At 34.5% G+C, this 16,432-nt stretch overlaps 1 pseudogene; it reads right to left on the bottom strand.

Annotated features, from left to right (window-relative positions):
• Positions 1–2,003: 2,003 nt before the first annotated feature.
• On the bottom strand, positions 2,004–16,139 carry LOC134269039 (uncharacterized; annotated as a pseudogene).
• Positions 16,140–16,432: the final 293 nt, after the last annotated feature.

Here is a 16,432-nt window from a genome sequence, read left to right as displayed (position 1 = left end):
AACTATGTTTAGCACATTTTTGTGAATTTGGCGTGCCATAAAAAGAGGTACCGGTAATAGTATGGCTATTTGTGCGGTGTGCGTAAACATTTTAGTATATGGGCCATAACTCAAGAGCCCTCTTGCCCAATCCTTGTCAAACGTGTCACATGGTATTCTTGGCCCAAGGGCTACCATTTAAAGTAAAACTAGGGTTGGGACCCTTAAACAAGGGGGGATAATCAGGAAAATAAAACCAAAAGTACTGGTTGCTTCTTCTTCTCTAGAACCACTGGACAGATTATCACCAAACTTACATACAAGGATGAGGATATGTTATAAATTAAAATTTGCACGGGAAATTACCCTGGGGCAAAGGGTGTGGTCTCAAGGTCACTTCAAAGTTGGTCAAAAAATTTACTTTATAAAAATGTTGATAATTTGCTTACTATAAAGACTAGGATCATCAAATCTTGTAAGTTGATGCATCTTAGGACTTCATATCATGTTAATTCAAAAATAGGCCATGATGACCAACTTTTTAAATTCTGCTGGCATTTGTTTTCGAATTGATAAGATTTGAAGGCATATTTTGGACATTTTAAGGCTTTTGATCATCAAACATTGTCAGATGGTGCATCTTGGGTCTCCAAACAACGTCAACTTAAAAATAGGTCACAGTCTCTGCTTTCATGGCTTATATCTTCTAAAACATTTAAGGCAATTATTTCAGATTCTAACATGTTTAAAATCACTAATCCTTGTAAGTTAAAGCATCTTGGAGCTTAAATAATTTTTTGTCAAAAAATAGATCACAGTGACGATCATCAAACTTTGTCAGTTGATGGCTTGATGCATCTTGGCTCTTCAGAGAATACTGAGCAGAAAGTAGGTCACATCGACCTTCTTTTGACATTTTATAGCTATATTTAAGTATCTCTGGTACTTATTGGCTTAGATTCATCAAACTTTGTTAGTTGATTCATCTTAGGTTTTTGGATAACGTCGACCAAAAAGTAGGCCACGGTGACCAACTTTTGGAATATTATGACTACATCAAAGTATCTCTGGTCCTTATTGGCTAAGAATAATCAAACTTTGTCAATTGATGCATCTTACATGTAGGTCTTGGAGAATGTCGACCAAAAAGGAGGTCACAGTGACCTACTTTTAAAATTTCATAGCTATATTTAAATATTTCAGGTACTTATTGGCTTAGAATCATCAAACTAATTGTTGATTGATGCATCTTGAGTTCTTTGATAATATCAACCGAAATGTAGGTCAAGTTGACCTACTTTAGAAATTTTCTTTATCTTTATATTTCAGATAATAAGGGGCTTCGAAACATCACAGTTTGTCAGTTAAATATCCTGGTTTTTCAATGTTTTAACCAAAATATAGGTCAGTATATGACCTACTTTTGCTATTCAGGGATACATAGAGGCTTCAAATAGAAGTGATAGATTGTACAATTTATCAGAAAAGCTATTCAAGGCCCTTGTCATCTTGTTTTAGTTTATATCGATATGAAGACCCCTTAACGAATTTGAGATCTTCTGACTTATTCTTTTACTCTGCTTAGAAAATATGGTAATCTGAATAATCCAATTACGATTTAGAACTTTTATTTTCCTTCTAACCAGAATTGGCAGAAATATTTTTAGTAATTAATTTTATTCCCTGCACTAATCGTGGACTCGTTGCTGTTGGTAGTTTTGAAATTGTTGGATACAGACTTAATATAACAGGAGAATTACATGCGATAGTAAAGTGTCAACCATCCTTCCGTCTGGCTGTCTGTCTGTAAACATTTTTTTTTTTCAAAATGCTACTCCTCCTACAGTTTTGGTCAGATTTCATTTGAACTTGGGACACAAATAGAATACACAAAGATACCGGGGTACATAATATATAATTAGGTGTATCAGTTTTCCTACAGTTTTGGTCTAATTTTAATCAATCTTGCCAAGATAAAGACTAAACCAGTAATCATTTTTAAAATTTAATTATTATTGTTGCAAGTTTCAAGTTCAAACGATCCATTTCTCTTCCTTCATTATAAGTATAAACCAGTAGAGCTACAGTCTTGTTAGAGACTTCTAAAATGATGTTTGCAGCAGTCAGAAACAGCTTCCAGGACTAGTAGTTCTACGAAAGCAATTGTGGATGATAGTCATTCAGTTGAATTCCCATGATTCCATTGTGACCGTCCCTCATGTACAGGTACAACCCTCTGCTCCCTCCCTCAGGATCTGCTGGGAGGTGGGCGTGGCAGAAGGATCTGGGTCCAGGGCCCAGACAGGGAAGTACCCCCAGCAGTCTACCATCAAAGCTGTAGTGACAGAGGTGTTCAACATAGGCCTCAGACTGGGCATTGTGCTGGGTAAAGGTCACGAGAAATCCCACTGTAAATAAGACAAGAGGCCCATGGGCCACATCGCTCACCTGAGCACTAAGGGTAGGAAAAAGTAGAAAATGGCTTTTTATTGTAAAGTTTAAATCCAAAAGTAGTCCCATGACCAATCATGAATTTGCTATTTTTTAGAAAATAATTTTTAAAGAATTTTCCTATATATATATCTTTAAAAAGTTTGATTGGCCATTTTGGCCCCACCCTACCCCTGGGGTTCATGATTTGAACAAATTTGAATCTACACTACTTGAGCATGCTTCCATATAAATATGATGAATTATGGCTTAGTCATTCTTGAGAAGAAGATTTTTAAAGAATTTTCCTATGTATTTCTATGTAAAACTTTGGTCGGCCATTGTGGCCCCGCCCTACTCCTGGGGGTCATGATTTGAACAAACTTGAATCTACACTACCTGAGCATGCTTCCATATAAATATGATGAATTATAACTTTGTCATTCTTGGGAAGAAGATTTTTAAAGAATTTTCCTTATTGGCCCCGCCCTACCCCCGGGGGTCATGATTTGAACAAACTTGAATCTCCACTACCTGAGGATGTTTCCCCATAAGTTTCATCTTTCCTGGCACAGTGGTTCTTGAGAAGAAGATTTTTAAAATATGCCACCAAATTTTCATTAATTCCCAATTATCTCCCCTTGAATGAGGGCGTGGCCCTTCATTTGAACAAACTTGAATCCCCTTCACCCAAGGATACTTTGTGGCAAGTTTGGTTGAAATTGGCCCAGCGGTTCTTGAGAAGAAGTCGAAAATGTGAAAAGTTTACAGACAGACAGACAGACAGACGGACAGACAGACAGACAGACGCCGGACAAAATGTGATCAGAAAAGCTCACTTGAGCTTTCAGCTCAGGTGACCTAACAAAACAGACAGGATGGTCAAGGTTTTATTAGAGAAACTATGTTTTTCATAAAATTTTACCCAGGTTTTAACATAACTTCCCTATCAAAGTTCTGAATCTTCTGACTTGGAAGCACATGGTTCCACTTTGTTTAACAGAAGCTTTATTTTCTTGTCAAAAAATTTGATTCTCATATATGGACATAATACTTCATGTTTGTCTCTCCATTTTTTTTGGGGGGGGGGGTGTAAACTGTGGTCTATGAGGGTCCTTATTAGTATCAGGACTAAGGAAAAGACACAAAGAAAATACTCTGTACCAGCACTGACCTGCCTTACTGATGAAGTAGGCCTCCACTGGATAACCTGCCAAGGTCAAGGTCAGGAAGACAGTGACCTCTGTGCACCTAGCATAAAAAGAGAAAATAGGTCAACACAATCCACCAAGTTTATTGAAAAAAAAATGATTACAAGTAATAATGGAAATCTAGCTTTATTGGATCCTTAGGGTCTTTCTGTTAGTGGTGGTTACTGTTAAATATGAATTAAAATAGATTTAAAATGAAGAGAAATAAATATTGACATTTTTCAATAAAATATAAAAGTCTTTGACGAACTGCCTACTTTGACATATCTGTGGGTACTTCCAGACACACTAAGGTTCTGTCTAACGCTGCTATACACCACAGGTAAGTGCCACTGTCCCTGGTGACTGTCTGTGTAGATAACACCTGGACAGTTTTAAAGCTCTGTACTATCTCCTGTCTGCTCTTTCCTATCCTCAGCATTAAATCACTAAAACATAAACCAAGCTCTGTTTACAGTGACACAAGAAATAGTCTTCAAAATCAATTTTAAAACTGATTTTTACTTTACCATAAAGAAAAGCTACAATATATATATATATATATATATATATATATATATATATATATATATATATATATATATATATATATATATATATAATAAAAAAATAACAGAACGCCGATTAAAGCTCTAGCAGTTTCAATTGTATCATCAAGAGTTTTGACATATTGCTACGGATACAAACATTTCAAAGTATATTGTGACGTCATGTAACGTCGAATCAGTGTTGCGCTTTAGTACAGTTCATTATGACGTCATTATTTTACATTTTACGTTAACAATTAGACAAATAATGCGGGAAAATTGTAAATTTTCTTTCATGACAGGGCATTTAACTTTGGCTGAAATAATGAGATAAAATGTTTTTCCTTTGTTTCACGTTCTTTTTCGGAAGTCTTGTTGTAGAACTTGTATATAGGAAACACTGTAAAATTAGGAAAAATGTTTTCAGCACATGTTCTAATATGTCCGCTCACGGCAGTACACTGGTGGTATTCAGTTTGACGAATTTGTTGACGATGGACGGTCATGCGGTGTCTTAGGGTGTCCCCGGTTTGGCCAATATAATGCTCGCCGCATCCTGAACATGTCATGACATATATCAAATTTGAACTTTCGCAGGTAAAAGAAGAATGAATAACGAATTTTCTTCCGTTTTTAAAAATAAATTGTTCGGTTTCCTGTAAAAAGGGACAGGTTCCACATCTTGGATGATGACATTTTTTAACACCGGCTGTTTCCTCTGTATTGCTAAATTTGGCTCGTGTTAAAATCTTCTTTAAGGATGGGCTCTGTCTTTTACTCTTGATCAACTGAAATTCACTGAATACGTCTTTCATCCTTGGATCATTCTCTAAAATTGGCATGTTGGTTTTGATGACTTGGAAAAATTCTTGATTTTTTGGATTGTGTGTAGATACGTAGGGAATGAGATTTTTTACGGGTTTTTCTTGTATCTGAAGTAGGCTGTTTCTGTCATGCAGGGCCATCTTGTGAAACACATAGAATCAGCAACCTGTTGGACATACTTTTGAAACCATATGTATCAAAGGTAAAAAGTTATATAAGGGATACTATTGATTTTTTAAAATCACTACCTGACAATATTCCAACTGATTCAACGCTCATATCATTTGACGTGACCAGCTTATATTCCAACATCCCACATGAACTAGGACTAGAAGCAATTGAACATTGGATTGATGAATTCCCTGAATTACTACAACTTCGTTTTTCAAAAACGTTTATTCTAGAAAGTTTAAAATTCATATTGGAAAATAACTTTATGAACTTCGATGGAACAACCTACAGACAAAAACTTGGAACAGCTATGGGAACCAAGGTTGCCCCGACATATGCCACACTTACGTTGGGATACCTTGAGGAAAAATTATACAAAACCGTGGAAGAAAATTTTGGTGTTGAGTGCAAACATTTTATTTGAAACTCCTGGAAACGATATTTGGATGATTGCTTTATAATCTGGACCAAATCTACCGATGAATTACAAAGTTTCTATGATATTTTAAACAGCATGAACCCCAACTTAAAATTTACAATGGAGAGTGACGAAAACAAGTTACCATTTTTAGATGTTATGGTCATGAAAAAAGAAGGGAAAATCGTAACTGACGTATATTACAAGGCCACGGACACAAAACAATACCTTCTCTACGATTCCTGTCATCCAAAACACATCAAGAACAACATTCCATATAATTTAGCTAGGCGACTCTGTACCATAATATCGGACAAGGATATTTTAAATGTCAGACTTGATGAGTTACGGGAATTATTAAAACAAAGGCATTATCCAACCTTACTAATTGAAAAAGGAATAGACAACGCCAAACTACATGACAGAAACAGCCTACTTCAGATACAAGAAAAACCCGTAAAAAATCTCATTCCCTACATATCTACACACAATCCAAAAAATCAAGAATTTTTCCAAGTCATCAAAACCAACATGCCAATTTTAGAGAATGATCCAAGGATGAAAGACGTATTCAGTGAATTTCAGTTGATCAAGAGTAAAAGACAGAGCCCATCCTTAAAGAAGATTTTAACACGAGCCAAATTTAGCAATACAGAGGAAACAGCCGGTGTTAAAAAATGTCATCATCCAAGATGTGGAACCTGTCCCTTTTTACAGGAAACCGAACAATTTATTTTTAAAAACGGAAGAAAATTCGTTATTCATTCTTCTTTTACCTGCGAAAGTTCAAATTTGATATATGTCATGACATGTTCAGGATGCGGCGAGCATTATATTGGCCAAACCGGGGACACCCTAAGACACCGCATGACCGTCCATCGTCAACAAATTCGTCAAACTGAATACCAGTGTACTGCCGTGAGCGGACATATTAGAACATGTGCTGAAAACATTTTTCCTAATTTTACAGTGTTTCCTATATACAAGTTCTATAACAAGACTTCCGAAAAGGAACGTGAAACCAAGGAAAAACATTTTATTTCATTGTTTAAACCAAAGCTAAACGCCCTGTCATAATAGACAATTTACAATTTTCCCGCATTATTTGTCTAACTGTTAACGTAATAACGTAACATAATGACGTCACAATGAACTGTACTAAAGCGCAACACCTTTGACGTTACATGACGTCACAATATACTTTGAAATGTTTGTATATATAGCAATATGTCAAACTCCTGATGATACAATTGAAACCGGTAGAGTTTTAATCGGCGTTCTGTTATTTTTTACTATTTAAATACTTGTGTGGATTTTTTATCAAACATTTGGATTATATATATATATATACAAATCAGCTATAAACTGTATACTGGGAATTTCCCCCCCCCCCCCCATTTTATTTTCGCCCCTTATGCCCTATCCTCAATTGGGTGAATTTAAAACAGGGCGAATTCAAATCATACCGTATGATTTCTTTAATAAAAGTATGACTGAGTGAATTTAAAACAGCACAAAATTGTCTGCAAGTGTGAAAGGGCGAAAATAACACGGGGCAAATATAATCTTGTATACAGTAGTGTATAATGAGCAATTTCTGTGCCTTGTAAATCTACAGAGTTTAACCTTTTACTAAACTGCAATGATAAAGTTTGAAAAGGGATCATCATGTTAGATGTGTATAATTCAAATGCATTTTAATGTTTACCTTTGACAGGATTTTGAGATATTAATGTTGAGAATTCGGAGCTGATGAGCTGCCACAAACTGTGTCTTCTTGTCCATTAGAACAATAAGAATGTCTCCAAAGGCTGCTACTGAGGTGGCCCTCTTTATATCTGGACTGTAGAATTCTTCTCCATATCTGTAGCACCACAGTCTGTAAAGACAAAAACAAACTTGTGATCCATACAAAGCATCGGACTGAATTTGCTCTTTCTCTCAAAAAGGGATTAATTTTAAAAACAAACTATAAGGGGTGAATGGGTTAGAAACTGATACAGTGAAATCACAATTTTTTTTTGGGGGGGGGGGGGGGGGGATTTTCGTGGTTTTCAAGGTATGAAGAGACCCACAAATTTATGTCCACCAAAATATGCAACTTTCCACACAGATATAACTACTGATCAATTCTTCAACCATGAAATCAAATCCCAAATGAACCAATTGATATCTTTTCCTAGAACCATGAAAATTTTACCCCTTGAAAATATGTGATTTTACAGTATTTGTAAAGCTCGAGACAACAGACAAACACATTCATTGTGTCCAGCTTTAAGCATAAAATAATCATCAATAGTGAAATGCCCAGTAACATAAGATGAAATCAAGTATACTTATATTCTTATTGACAACCATTCTGTCCTTTCCTTTAATTTTATGTTCTTGGTATAAGTAAAACTGTCATATATAGATCAACTTATTGAACTATTACATGTTCCTTCAAACAAAAAAACAGAGTACAATGTATGTTGTTTTCCGGGACATAATAAAATATGAATACTTTGTTCCCAAGGAGGCCATAGAGAATGATGAAGAAAATGATGACTGTTAGTGGACAGGAGTAAATAAAGAATTCTGATTTTTACCTTCTATGATGGTTGATAGCTATAAGTTGGTCTTTGACTATCAGGGGGTAAATCTGCTTCTTGTAAATACTTCTTTGAAGCAAAAGTCCAGCATTATCATTTTCTTTTACACTTCCAATCATGGAGCCCTCTTGATCATAAATTTCAATTAAACTGAAATTGTAATGTACAATCACCTGTGAAATTAAGAAATATTGAAATGGCACATTTTAATAATAATAGAGCAGTTTTTAAGTCAAGACTGCACAGTACCGGTTTAGCTTAAACTATTTTTTGAAAACAACCTGCTTAAAAAAATCTGTTTTACCATATTAAATGTATTAAACTACAATTCCTGTAATAAGTCAGAAGGAAGGGGTGATAAAAAAATGTTCCCGCTTTTGCAAAAACAAGGGGACACAATTTCATTCATCTGTCAGTCTGTCACAAAAACCTTGGTCATGAAGAGATAGGGCTTTCATATTTCACATGTACATTACCCGTGATAATACCTTTCAAAATATACTGTGACCTTGACTTTGAAGTCTAACCTACTTTTCAAAAAGTTAAACATTACTTTGAATTGGTCATAACTTTTGAAAGAGAAATGATAGGGCTTTCATATTAAATATGTACATTATCTGTGACAAGACCTTTCTAAATACACGGTGATGTTGACTGTGACCTTGACCTGAAAGTATGACCTACTTCCAAAAATGTTATTTTTCCTTATAAATTTTTGATTGAGAAGCGATAGGGTTTTCATATTTGACATGTGCGTTATCTGTGACAAGATATTTCCGAGCATGCTATGATTTCTGACCCCTTGACTTTCATGTTTGACCAAATTTTCAAAACTTGGTGATTACTTTTGAAATACATATGAGAGGAGAGGGTGTTCATATTTGACACAATATGCCATAAATATTCTTATTTCCTATCAAGCTTGTAACACGAGCTTTGATTGGTTACAAAGTCGGGTGTAAATATCCGTGCACCCTACTTGAGCCGGGTGTAAATAAAACGTGACGTCACAATGCATACAGTAGTTATCTAATCCATAGATTGAGACACACTTTGATGTTTACAGAGCATTTTTATGGGTACAAAGGAAATAAATTCGTTACGGCCTCAGGGTGTATGGAATAAAACCCGGGGTAAATCCCCGTACACCCTTGATTGAACCTGGATAACTAATAATATCCCATCCACCAAGACACCACAAGCAGGGGGCCACAATTTACTGAATTTGTTTGTTAAAGAGATTTTTCTAAAGTAAAAATATGTTCCCTTACCTGTGTGAACGACGAAAGTGAATGACTTCTGTGTTGTCGATTCTGTATCCCTGATAAAACTGACATGGTCGTATATTGTACGGGTTCTCTTGGCTGCTACTGTAATGTATGAAATCTTTGGACCATTTCCCAATATAGTGGATTTTCATTTTCAAAAATGTCTCTTCTGTAGAGCAGTTTGCTATCTGAAACAGCGAGGAATTTCTCTCAACATTTTCAAAATTAGTTTGTGAATTTTAATACAGTTAAGGGCATAGTTTTGGATAAACCCATGCTTCATGTGAAAATCTATGAAAAACATAAGTGCTTGTGAAAAACACAGGAAATTTCTATGGATCGTTGGATAATAGGAAGTTCATTTTATGCATACAGTGGCCCTGTCCACAAATCAATTAACTGGCTGTAACCCTATTTAAAACATAAATGTTAAGACTTTAGTGTTTCAATTTCCTGTAACAATTTATGTTCCTGCTGTTTAAGCTACTGAAGCTCTGTCAAATAATTCACAAGGCCAAAAAAGATCATAGGTGAGCCTTGCTCTAAGATCTTCAACCTCTAACTTTGATCATAAAACATTTCGTGACCATCAGACAAAAATAATATTTTGTGTCAAAACCACAGGGGCAATACACAATATTTCTTAAAGCAAACATGCATGTTTGCGATAATCTGCATTAAGCCATGTCTAACTTATGTCCATGCTTTACTAGAACAAAAATATTTCATGAAAATCAAAACTTGCTAATATTAAGGTTGTATCTTTTACACTTTTAAAAGGATCAGTATATCGACAGTATGGTATACGTTTCGTGTACTTGGTATCAGGTTATTTCTAGTCTTTTAAAATGTTTTTCATTCATGCAATACATGTAAAATATATTCATCCTCAATTCTTATTGATGTAAAATAATTTAAGAGATCCAGGATTGCAATTTTTTTCAAGTCCACTTTGCAGGTTCAGGAAGAACCAACTCACCACAAGAAAATTTGACATTACAGATGGCTCACAATGGTCAAATATCATGGCTACTGCCTTCCCAAACATGAGAGGTTCTGCCACCAGGTGAAATGCGTGCTTTTTTCCTTCCACGACCGTCTTCCTATTTCTCTCAGCTTCCTTATCTTTTTTTGATTGTTTTTTTGAATACAGGTAATAAGGTTTGTATTGCACACGATTTGAAATTTTCTGAAAGAAAAAAATATATATATTGTATTTATAGAAGGGAATTTTTTTTTGTTTTTCTTACTTTTCAAAATATTCAAATCATATCTGCATAATTGTTCTTTATATATACAGTGAATTCTGAAGGTCATATTTTTCTTTCCTGCTCAACCTGTACATGTTAACAATGAAATGGTACAGTTATTCTAGCATGGACTATATCTTGAGGCAAAGCAAATTTCCACTATAGCTAGGGTAATGCAAAATGAAGCATTAACACTAAGCAACAAGATTTCATTCTATGAACTCGGTCTCTGGAGTATTATATTGAGGATGAATATTTGAAACTGAAAATGTTGCGTACCATTGCGTCAGCCCAGTGTCCTTTATTGTATAACTCCCGCAATACATCCAGAGCAATCTGGCGCTGAGATTCGTCTTCAAAATGGATTACATTTTTCAGCTCCTCTTCTTCTTTCTGTAAAAAAAAACCCCTCATTTATTACAATGATTATGACATATACAGAAAATTATTTGTGCAGTTTTTTAAGTACCTTATATTAACTTGGGGTCCTATAAATATTTTCTCTTTTATTTTCATGAAAACTATAATCATGAATTGCTTTTTCTGCAATAATATAATTATATATTCACTTTTCAACTATCTTTATCTTTTAATGCTTTCTTTTATTTAATATTAACATATCTCTGTAATATAATAATAAATGTTTTTTATCACAATAGTATTAAATTGCCAATTTCTGAATTTTTTGCCATTCTGTTTAACTGCAATACCAAAGAAATTGTCTCTATTTTTTCCTCCATTTTTTCCCATTTTGACAGAAATTCAAAATTTGGGGGGTAAAATGGAAATTTACCTATTACCGTATGTGTAACTATAGTTTACCTGATAGATTATATCTGCTAATTTGGTCATAAGATCGACCTTGACCTTTCTATCATTAGGTCCATGCCAAATCAGATGAAGGACATTATCACTGAAGTCATTGAATTTATACAGATTAAAATTTGTCTGTGACGTCATCAATAAATGAACACTGACTCCATCTTCATCATGATAGACCTCGAGAGGCGTGGGTAAGGTGAGTCTCCAGGGATCAGAAACTGAGGAATCCCCGACTTCATGACCCCCCTCCATGGTTCTGTCCCTTTGTTGTTGTATGTAATCTTCCTGAAAAAGGGGGAGAAGTTAAAAAAAAATTTGGATTCAAATTAGTATAACAATTAAAATAATTCTTTGTCTGTTATTGCAGGAATTAATTAAGCTGTAGCAGAAAAAATTGATATGGGTTGTGTACTTTTTCTGCAATAGCTGCAACTGTTAATAAAAAAAAAACAAGAGATGTTTGTAAAACTCTTATGTCCCCTCCCCCCAAATTAGATTTTTTCCAAGTCCAAAGGGGCATAACTCTGTCAAAAATGACGTGATCGCACCCAAAACAGAACTTGACCTAGATATTCGTTTGATTAATCTGTACACTAAATTTCATTTCAGTATTTGCAACCTCTCTGAAGAAAATGAATGGAAACTGCAAATAATTGGAATTTTTTTAAGTCCAAAGGGGCATAACTCTGTCAAAAATGGCGTGATCCTACCAAAAACAGAACTTGACCTAGATATTTGTCTGATTAATCTGTATACTAAATTTCATTTCAGTATGTGCAACCTCTGCAAAGAAAAATGAACGGAAACTGCAAATAATTGGAATTTTTTGAAGTCCAAGGGGCATAACTCTGTCAAAAATAGTGCAATCATACCCAAAACAAAACTTGACCTAGATGTTCATCTGATATACCTGTATACAAAATTTCATTTCAGTATGTGCAACGGTTATGAAAAAATTGAACGGAAACTAAATGGACTGACAGACCGACAGAGAGACAGCACAAAGCAATATGCCCTCCCTTCTTCGAAGGGGGGCATAATAAATCTAAAAAATTTCTAACCTGCATTTATCGATTTATGAAAGAAGTGGTTTTCATTAATAGACCTTGTTGCGTTCAGACAGGGAGTTGCTGAATGCAGGTACATGTAATATATATTTTTAAGAGGAAATTTAGTGGTTGTAAATTACAGATAGTCACTTGCAAGTGATCACTTTGACAGGTTTCACTGTAATTGAATCTTATAGTCTACATTTTATCAGTTTTTATGCATTGCAATGTTTCCAAAAATAGAAAAAAATGTAAAATTTAAGACACTTTGTCCATCAATAATTGACTGAATTAACAAATACAAGATGTCACAGATTGCTATTATTGTATTCTAACCCTGTATATGGATCTAGATAAATTCCACCACTAGGGGGCGCCAGTAGCTGCATATCTCCCGTCAGAAATCCTTCTGATGTCATCCTTAAATTAAGCTGTTCTGAGACAACATCTGCTTCTTGCGTTACTCTAAAATGGAAAATTTTATCTAAGTAAATTACCGGAATATCATTGTACAAAAATTTCTGATGTCAAGTGTCTTAAAATCTCTTAAGATAAGAGTTATAATATTTTAGCAAACAAATATTAAGAAATTGTCTTTGAATTCATAAATAATGCATGTACAGGCTGGGTCATATTATGTAAGTAAAATTGATTTTTTATGCTAATATTGCATTTTATTTCTAAATATTTTATTTCTATTTCCAGTCGAGTTTTTGGTTCTCATCTTCCTGGGGAGGATATGGTTCGCAAACGAACAGGTCTGGACAAAATCATGTCTACAGACAGACGGACAAGCAGACTCCAATATACCCCACTAAACTTTGTTTGCAGGGGGGTTTTAAAATATACAAAAATAACAATTTTTTATAATAATGAACTGAGATAATGTTAATACCTAGGTTTTGTTTGAACACACAAAGGTCTGAGCTGAGTTCTCCAGAGAACAGGTATACAGGTTATCTGCCCTTGATTTCTGGCTACATCCACCAGGGGAAGCCATGGATTACCTGATTGTTTATGAGCAATGCCCTCCCCAGGCATGTTAGAACCAGACACTTTACTGAAAAAAATAAAATATTTACTTCACAGCCATACACTCTCCTCACCTGCCCCCATATCTTTATCCCTCTAGCCTGCTATAGGTTCAGAGTCCAGATATTTGCACTGGTCAAAAGCAACCTTTATGTTTGGCATGAGATTCTTTTCACCAAAAAGATACAAACTATAGATTCTTCATAATACAACTGACATCCCTTGGCCTTACTGAACAGACATACAGTTAAAAATATAATGAGCTTTAATGAATCCCCCTTATAAAAACTTACTCTCTGAATTCACAGTAACATTTCAGTGAGTTGAGAGCATCTCCTCTGAGAGTGTGAACTAAGGAGAGATGATCTGGCTATAAACTTACTCTCTGAATTCACAGTAACATTTCAGTGAGTTGAGAGCATCTCCTCTGAGAGTGTGAACTAAGGAGACATGGTCTGGATATAAACTTACTCTCTGAATTCACAGTAACATTTCAGTGAGTTTTGAGCATCTCCTCTGAGAGCGTGAACTAAGGAGAGATGGTACAGAAGCTGAGGATGTTGTGAACACAGAGGAACAAGTCTTCTGACTGCTTCATCTAAGTAGTCACCTATAATGTGAGAAAATTTCTTACTTATGACATACTGGGGTACTTACAGAGTCTAAACATTGTTAAATCATTCACCAATTCATATTCCTATGTAATGCATAAACCCCTTTTGAAGTGCCATCAATTAACATTAATAAGTAACCTGAATAAAACAGCATTAACTGAATGAAACAAAACTTTGAGAAAGGAATTAAAAAATATTAAAAAAAAAAAAAAAGAAGCATAAAATATTTATGAAGGTGTATTAATTTACTAAATTGCATGATTTTTAAGATATTGAAATTAAAAACAGTTAATAATTAATAGTGACAGATAATGGTCTCCATTCTTGAACAATAAATAGGAAGATACATGTAAATGAACACAATACAGACAAACTTTTACCAGAAAAAACTGATTTCTTGTCTTCTGTTTAATCAATTGAAAAGTATTTAATACCCTAATTTTAAAACTTGCCTTGCCATGACCCAGCATGAAAACAGAACCAGTGTTCCACTGCTGTCAATGCCGCGCCATCGGAGATGTACGAATCCGATGTAATCAATGTCTTCCATGAATTCCACGCAGACTGTGCTTTCCCCTTCATATTTCTACAAAAAAGGCTAAATAAATGTAGTTCAAGTTTTCTCTGTCAATGAATAAGACTTTCCAAAGAATCTTTTAGATGTTATCACTGTTTAAACAAATGTAAATTGTGTAACATAATATTGTAGCTCTATACCGGTATTTTTATATTCAATCAAATAATACCCATATTGCATATTGCGTATTGGGTATTGCAATATATTTTTTTCAGTGTATCACAATATACTGAATATTGGTATTATAGCCTATCCCTACAGCTAGATACAGCAAGATACAGTTTTAAAAAAATTGAATTTGGATGTTCCTAACAGTTCACAGTATCTGAGTTACATTGAATTCACTCACCCCTGGTCATTCAGACTGGCCAGCAGCATCAGGGCCTGACCCTCTAATTCAGGAACATGCATTGTATTTTTTGGTTTAAGAATAAAAACCTCTGAAGCTAATCGATAAAATTTGGCAGCACTAGTTGTTTCCCCTGATATGGCATGCATTCGACCTAGCTGCTTCATTCAAAAATAAGGCCTTGTATCTACCTATTAAAAAACAAAAAAAGAAAAAAGCCTGCATTTCTTCTATCAACATTTCTTTTATCAACAAAATATGTATGTTTGGCATACATATATTTCCTAATAATTTATTAATCAAGCACTGTTTAAAAAGTTTAATCACCACAAATGTGAAAAATACAGAAGAAACTTGCATGGTCATCATATCACATTACAGCCAAAAAGTTACTTCCATTTTATTTTATTTAAGGGAAGGTTGTATTTTGTAAAAGTGCAGTACCAAAAAACAAACAACTAAACAAACAAAACTAGAGGTACTGTGAGCAATGAGCTCACTAAATGATACCCTGCCTCCCATACAAATTAATATATTGGCAGTGTCCATGTTTTGCTCTGGGAAACCAAAAATATGCATCGGATCAAAAGTAAATAAAATAGGAGATGCACAATGGCAATATGTAATAAAGATTATGTGAAAGTCTATCAAATTTCATCAGTAGTATGAGAGGAGTTGTGGATAAGAGATGGGTACCCCAAAGCGAAACAGACATACCGATTACTATACACCCTCCCGCTTTTCAAGCAGGGGGTATAAAAAAAGGAGACCTATGTTAATACTTGAACTCTTCTATCTCATATTGTTCAAAAGCTTGACTACATAGTATACATGATGCCTTAACTATAGTATTGAATCTCCTTGCAGGAAATACATTTATATCTAAGTTTGCAGTATACATGCATACATCTTTTTTCTGACCGCGAAAGCTGGCAGAACAGCTCTGTTGCATGCTGGATATCTCCTCTGGCCCAGAATGCATAAGGTAGGGCTATTTCAAAAAACTCTGCAACAATTCTGGGAAGTCTACAAAAAAAAATTTACTCAATTCTATAAACTTTGCAATTCTTCTTTTTAATTTTTTCATGCTTCCTACCAATTCTCAAATATAACAAGTTCAAAGATTTTTCTCCAGATATTGTGACAGGAAATGCAGCATTCTTCTAGTACATTGTATTTTTCATTGTATTACAGACATGAAGAAGCAAGTTTTCCATGGATTTTTTTTTTTACAACTTTCCTGTTCGTCAAGGATTTGCACATAACAAAATATCTTCCTCCTGATCTTTAATTAGAAAGATGTTTCTTCTTATATAAAC

This window comes from Saccostrea cucullata, unplaced genomic scaffold (assembly GCF_032062105.1).
Source record: "Saccostrea cucullata isolate Sc308-1 unplaced genomic scaffold, CSIRO_AGI_Scuc_v1 ctg19750, whole genome shotgun sequence".
Lineage (NCBI taxonomy): Eukaryota > Metazoa > Mollusca > Bivalvia > Ostreida > Ostreidae > Saccostrea > Saccostrea cuccullata.
The sequence above is the reverse complement of the archived record's forward strand: the minus strand, read 5'-3'. Positions and strand labels throughout refer to the sequence as shown.